Raw genomic sequence first — 7,212 nt, 5'->3', positions numbered from 1 at the left:
TTAAATAAATAAATAAATAAACAATTGAAATAATAATTTCTCTCAAAACCCTCACTATTCACTCCATTGGAAATGTTCCCCTTTTAAAACATTTTCACAAAACCCGATATTCGTACTTCCCGAAAACCAAGGGACCAAATAATTTAATAAACAATAAATAAATAAATAAATATCCCAAATATAAATAAACTTCAATAAATTATAATAAATAATTTTGTACTCTTTGGGGTTTGAAATTTCTATCCGAAAAATTTGTACTTGACGCACCACACCATATACCAGTGATGCCCTCCGATACCCAGCGTCCTGAGCACCGACTGGCGGGGAGGTTAAAGAGAGAAACTTGCAAACGGCACTTCGGCGTCCCGACAGTACTGCTGCTGAAACCATCATCCCGGCCAAGGAGGGGGGCGGCTGTGGCCAATAACAAACTTGCCTGCCCACGGTCCAATGGCAACAACGGGAGAAATAATACCTGCGCGCTAAACCACATAATACTTGCGTGCTACCACGTGTCCATACACCAGAACACCAATACTGTATGAATGCGTCTAAAATAATTATTATTAAACCAACCGTACCGTTTTCCAAAATTACCGTGGAAAATATATTAAATTCTCACACTTACCATCCCACATATTTTTATTTAACAAACGGGTACAAAAACATCGATAACAAATAAAACCATACCTTTTCTCGTAATACGAGACTCAACAATTGAAATACCGCGGGCATAATTTATAAAATTAAACCACCAACTTAAATAAATATTTTCATAAAATATTTAACCCAATTATGCCCGAAATTAATATAAAATCCAAACACAACGAATTACTGAAAATACTTGCTCATGTGTAATAAATACCATTTAATCACAATGAAATAATAATCGGGAATTTCTAATGACCCCAAAATTTCATTTAGCACCAATGGGTAAATATATATATAAAATAATATTTTTTTCCAATTATATTTAAAATACGCCACATGAGCACCAATTACAGATATCAATTTAATACCATATAAATACAATTAATTACCCCAAAAACATTTTCAAAGGTGGGTCACTCACCTGGAGCACGCAATTAAACCATGATCCACCGTGGGATCAATTCCACGACTCACCGGTGCTCCTAAAACACAATTCATACACAGTCAAATAAATTAATATTTTAATTGGGTGAATAATACCCGGTACCCGGAGGGTCAAACACAAACGTTATCCAAAATAGTCGAATAATATACCGAATCGAAGCTTGAGCGACGAAGATTACAAATCCGGTCTCCATCGACCCCAATTCCGCCGGAGGTGGCCGGAATTTGGCCGGAAAGCTTCGGCCAGATTTAAACTTGAGGGATCTCTCAAACGGTGGGGATTTTGGGCAATCTAACCCCGGAAATGGACTCAGAGGGGTCGAAAATGGTGGAATAGAGGTATGGGTCGGGCTGGGTTGGTCGGAAACCGCGAGAATCGCCGGAAAAACATAACCGGCTGCCGCCGACTTCACCGGCCCGATCTGGGTGCGTCCGGCGGCGACTGACCGGGAAATTTGGAGGCTGAGGTCGCGGCGAGCTGGGCTTCACCGGTGGCCGGCGTGTGTGGCTTTCTGGTGACTGAAATCCGGCCAAACGGTCGGTCAAACAGGGAGAGGGAGAGAGTCAAAGGAGAGAGAGAGAGAGAGAGAAAAATTTCTGCGTGTTTTTGTCTCTGTCGGGCTCGGGGAAGAAGAAGGGAAGGAAGGGAAAAGAAAAGAGAAAGGTGTTTTCCCACGTGGGGAAAAGAAAAGAAAAAGAAAAAGAAAAAGGAAAATAAAAATAATTAAATAATAATAATATTATTTAAATAATAATAAAAATAATTTGATATTACACATGGTTGACATGTGACTTCTCAACATGGTGACACATGGTCACCTTCATTAAGTCACACGTGGCACATCATTACGCGTTTTAAAAATAATATTAAAATAATACGGTGTTTGAAAAACTCTACACGTCCATAACTTCCAAACCACATGTCCAAATCGGACGTGCCGCTAGTCTACGGACTCGTATCAATGAGCACTTGACAACCATGTATGAGTCAACGCTCAACTTTGCATGAATAAAAAGTCAACTCCGGCACCCCTTGGACAGTTTGGACCTCAACTTGTTTTGCTCATAACTTTCAAACCGTAGCTCCGTTTTCAACGTGCTACTAGTCTACGAACTCGTGCCAACGTGTACTTCGTAACGGTACCTCAGTCAACCTAGAATTCCAATCGAGTCAAAGAGTCAACTTTTGACCCCTTGGTCAAAGTCAAAGTCAACGGTCAACAGTCAACCTCGGTCAATGTGCAAAATTTTCGACATGGTTCGGGACGGGGTGTTACATTATCCCTAAACCCAATGTGAGTTTTTCTATTTTTACTTGCCCTCCCGCCTCTAATCTGACTAACATTGAATTTGGTGAAATGAAATGGTTGAATAATTGAAAAATGAGATTATTCAAGAATACACATTGAATGCTAAGATTACGCATTGAATTTATGTTAGTAGATCCATAATCAAAAAAGTATTTTTGATCATTTGCTTTGATACACACAAAATAACGAAATAAGCTCGCATATGAAAAACTTCAAAAATTGATTTTAATATGAAATTACGGATTCGTGATATGGAATTAGCAAATCAACGGCAATTAAAATCATATTATTTGGTTCTTTTTGAAATTGGAACTTATCCTGATGAAGATAAAGATAATCCTATTATCCAATGAGTAAAGAATTCACATTTAGATGATGATGAAGGTAATGCAGATCCTTGAGTTGCAATGTATGTTTCACAATTAGGGAAATGTTATTGCTAAAGAAGTTATGAGCAGTAATAGTGGAGGTAATAATTTATTTGAAGTAGTGATAAGGCCTTCAACTAGATGATTTAGTTCTAATTTAGAAACATTTGACGGCGGTTATGCTCAACCAAATAAGTATGAGGATGAAGATGATGATGATGACGTTGTTGATTTTGATGATGATGATGGAGATAATGGTTATGATAACGATGGAGGAGTAGAATATAATATAAATGGAGGTGGAGGTAAAACATATTATTAAGAACCAAGCCAACAACCATTAAGCCCATTTATTGGTAAAATCAATACACACATGCCACACAAGATTTTGATTATAGGACTCGAACAATAGGCACGGGTTCAAAAAGACATTGAGGAATTTCCATGATGAATCAACTAAATGAAAATTATCTTTCTAACTCTTTGGATGCAATGAGTTTAAGTACACAAGTTAGTTTTCAATATGAAAATTCTTATCCAACTGGTCAAATGAGATCACATAGTCCTTACAATGATTACGGTGTTGGTATCTTTAGTCATCCCATTTCTCAAAACAAATGCTATACTTCTCCATGGGTAAATCCATATTACTCTTGACTTGGATAGTTGATTGGAATTGATAGAGAAAGATATATTTGGCATATCCACAATTTCATGGAAAATTTTTCTAATATAATAAGTTGGAATGCATATTATTATACCCATGAAACATCTGGATATGATCATTAATTTGAAGCAAAAAGGAGTTTGGTTTTGATGATGCATTATGAATTATATTTGAGAATTTCATTTATCTTAATATTATTTGTTAAATTTTTTATATTTTGGTGCTAATAAACACTGTATTTTCTTTACTTCCAATAATTATTAATATTTATGAACTATTTTATTATCATTGTATTTTTTGCATTATTTTACTATATTAATTATCTCATATGCAAAAATTATTATTCTAAATTAAATATTTACAATTTCCATAATTTTATCAACATTTTTATCGATATCGGCATTTGTATTGATATACATAAAATTATACCCTCAACATTTTTATCGATACCGATATTTTCATCACTATTCATAATTCACGTGGGGGGGGGGGGGTTGTTATTGAAAGTGATTCTAGGTAGCGGTACAGCTTGCTTCGGGTTCTGCAGATTGTGAAGATGCTAACTGCTTTATTGTACAAGATATAAAGTCTTTGCTATCTGTCCATTTTAATTTCAAATGTTGCTATGTAAGTCGTTCTATTAATCAGGTTGCTCACAATCTAGCACGTGAGGCACAGTCAGTTGTATCTTTTATGTCTTGGATAGAAGGTCCACAATTGCTTTCGAAACTTATCCAAGATGAGTGTTGTAATGCTGATGTGTCATAATTAATGAAACTTCAATATTGTTTTCAAAATAATAATAATAATAAATTTATTTAAAAAAAAAAAAAAAAAAAAAAAAAAAAAAAAAAAACCACAACAAAATCTATGCAAGAAACTAGAAAGCATGGTTCATTTCTGTCCTCTAGAGGCAGCCAGGGAACCTGCCACCTGATCCTAGAACTCATTCCATTATCTTGCCGGATCTCACATAAAGGCTATCTACAACCTTGCCAATGTTAGATATGGTTTCCAGTGTTACAGGGTATATAGCATCCGTCTTAGGATTGTCAAAAACGATGAGGCATCTAGCACCCTGATCCAAAGTCCCTGAAAACTTCTTATCCAGAATCATCTGAGACAATTTCTTCTCCACATGATCAACAGGCAGATCAGTTCAGCAACATGAGCAATCTCCACTCTTGAGAAGGGCTCAATCAACCTGCAAAGGTTCTGCTCCAAGAGTGTGTCAAAGAGAGATGAGAGGTGTCTGAGGACAATGGGGTCTTCCTTCCTCTAGCTGGGCTCACAAATCACTAGGAGCAGTCCCAAAAAGCTTCAAAGAACGTTTTGATTGGGCATCTGCAACAGCTTTCATGGCATCCAGATCAGGTCCCACATATTGCAGTCCTGCTTTGGATCATATTACCCCAGAGACATCCTCAGCCTCATTGATCATAATTTTGGACAGCAACATATACTTGAGGCTAAATACTGCTCGAGGATCTTTCAAGTGCATTAAAGGCTTCAAATGCTTCAAAGAAATAACTATAAGCAGTTTTATAGTTCTTGTATTCTGCATGAAGGATCCCATTCTGCAAATCTATGGTTCCCTGCTGAGCTGGGGGCACATATATAGCATTGGCTGCTGTTCTTGCATCAATGAGTGCAGCCTTGGCTTTAGGAAGATTCCTCAAGGAAAAGTGAAGCTTACTCTCCAACAAGTCCATGTCTACAAGGAGAAGCTTATCATCTAGCCTTCTCACTTCCCTAATCAAACCTGAAAGAAGATTTAATGCTTCCGAATACTCCTTGTTTTCCATCAAAAGTGCCGCAAGCCTAGCCTCCACTCGTTGCCGAAGGAAAGTTCGCTTCTCAGCACGGGTCCATTGCACCATTTCTTTGCAAAGGGAGATCTGAAGATCAGATGTTCCTGGTATTTTAGCAACTGCATCAATAATTGCACGAACAATTTTCGCTGTTCTTGCCTTAGGGATCAACTTAAAGAAAGGCCTCAGTCGAGTCAGTAGGTTCAGAAGATCCTCTGCCCGATTCTCCTGCCTAAGAAGCTCTGAAATATTTGTGATAGCCTGTTCTTTTATCCGTAGGGCTTCAGAAGACGATGATGGATTTTCAATAATACGATAAAGAATCGAGATGGATTTAGATTGATTTTTGGCTTCTAAAGCCTGAGCAATCAGTAGTTGCTGGGACATACGACGAAGACATGGCCAGTGTTTTTGAAAGAAGCAAGTCCTGCGAGAAAAGATATTTCGTTTCTTTAATGGTACAAAGAAAATTGCAATGATGTATGAAATTTCAGAATGCAGGTGTTTGGATATTGCAAGCTATTTAGGCAATTGGTTGCACAAGTTAAATCTTATTATTATTATTATTATTATTGTTTTTTTCTTTTTTAAATCTTGGTGCATTACAAGCTTCTAAACTAAATTTCCGGTGCTTATTTTACTAACATTGATAAATGAGTAAGAGCTCTAATACGGACAACACTCTAAGTAGAAAGTAGCAGTACTTAAGACAACGAATAACTAACTAAACGGAAGTGATAGCCAACTCTCCAATCCATAGGAAGATGTAAAGTGTGTCAGACAGTACAACACCAGACAAGATTCAAGATTGGAGTCGCACATTCTTGACCTACCTTGTGCAAATTCAAGTGTTCCAGTATACACTAAACAATACAAGCAAGTGCAAATATGCAATCTTAATTAAATTAAACAGGAACTACAATAAGCTTTTCACACGCAAACAAAGAGATTTAATAAAATAAATAAATAAATAATTACATTAGTTGACCCAAAAGACCAACTGGGGATCTCTATCTCTTATCTCTGTGGTGGTTTAGTGAAGTGAACTTGAATAGAAGGGTTGACAATGTTTGGAGAAATACTCAGTCGGTTGGTACATGCAAAGGTGTTCTTATTCAAGATTCAGAAATGTTACACCGCCGGCTACTGGAGTTTGGAGATTGGAGATTGGAGGAGCACTATGGTACGGTATGGACCATGGAATAATGGAATGGATCTCTTGTTTGTTTCTGCTACTGAAACAGAGGTGACTTTCAAGTTTCAACAGAGCGAATCCAAGGGATAAAGCAACCAAGCCCTAATCCAACATAAATAAACGCACGTGTTGTGATTGAATGCGGTCTCATCCCAAATTTCGCACCAAAAAATAAATAAATATATATATATATATAAATATATAATTGGCATTTTTGTTTTTTATTTTTTTAAAGCAGTACATACTATTAAATAATACAATTTTTAATTTTATTCTTTTAATTATTAAAATTAAGAGAAATGGAATACAACCCAATATAATAATGTAATTAAAAATATATATAAATTTGTCAATATTATTCTTTACCATGTATAATTAAAAAGGCAATATTAACATTTGGGATTTGTAATTTGTCAATTTGGCATTCATACTAATATATGCATGGTAATTGATCATCTTCTACAAAGGAAAAGTGCTTTTTGTTGATTAGTTAGTGACTAAATTGAGTTCTAATTAACCCACAAATATCTGTATAGGTACAAATCAAAATTAGTTGTTATTATCTGTGTTTTTCTTTTGTTTTCTTTTTTTTGGATAAGAATATTTATATTATTTGTTACCAATGCATAGAAGATGCAATTTTTATTAGATTATGATAATGATTTGCCATTGATCTGGTTCTGGTAAGTGGGAGGCAAAAAAAAAAAAAAAAAGTTAAGAAATTATTGGGCAGTACGGATGTACAGTTAAGGTAGTAGACTTATCC

The 7,212-nt window shown here is 35.9% G+C and overlaps 1 pseudogene; it reads right to left on the bottom strand.

The window, feature by feature from the left end:
• Positions 1-4,325: 4,325 nt before the first annotated feature.
• Positions 4,326-5,651, bottom strand: LOC107428739 (26S proteasome non-ATPase regulatory subunit 11 homolog; annotated as a pseudogene).
• Between the last annotated feature and the right edge of the window lie 1,561 nt (positions 5,652-7,212).

Source organism: Ziziphus jujuba, chromosome 5, assembly GCF_031755915.1.
Source record: "Ziziphus jujuba cultivar Dongzao chromosome 5, ASM3175591v1".
In the NCBI taxonomy this organism is placed as follows: Eukaryota; Viridiplantae; Streptophyta; class Magnoliopsida; order Rosales; family Rhamnaceae; genus Ziziphus; species Ziziphus jujuba.
This window is presented reverse-complemented; position numbering and strand designations above follow the sequence as displayed.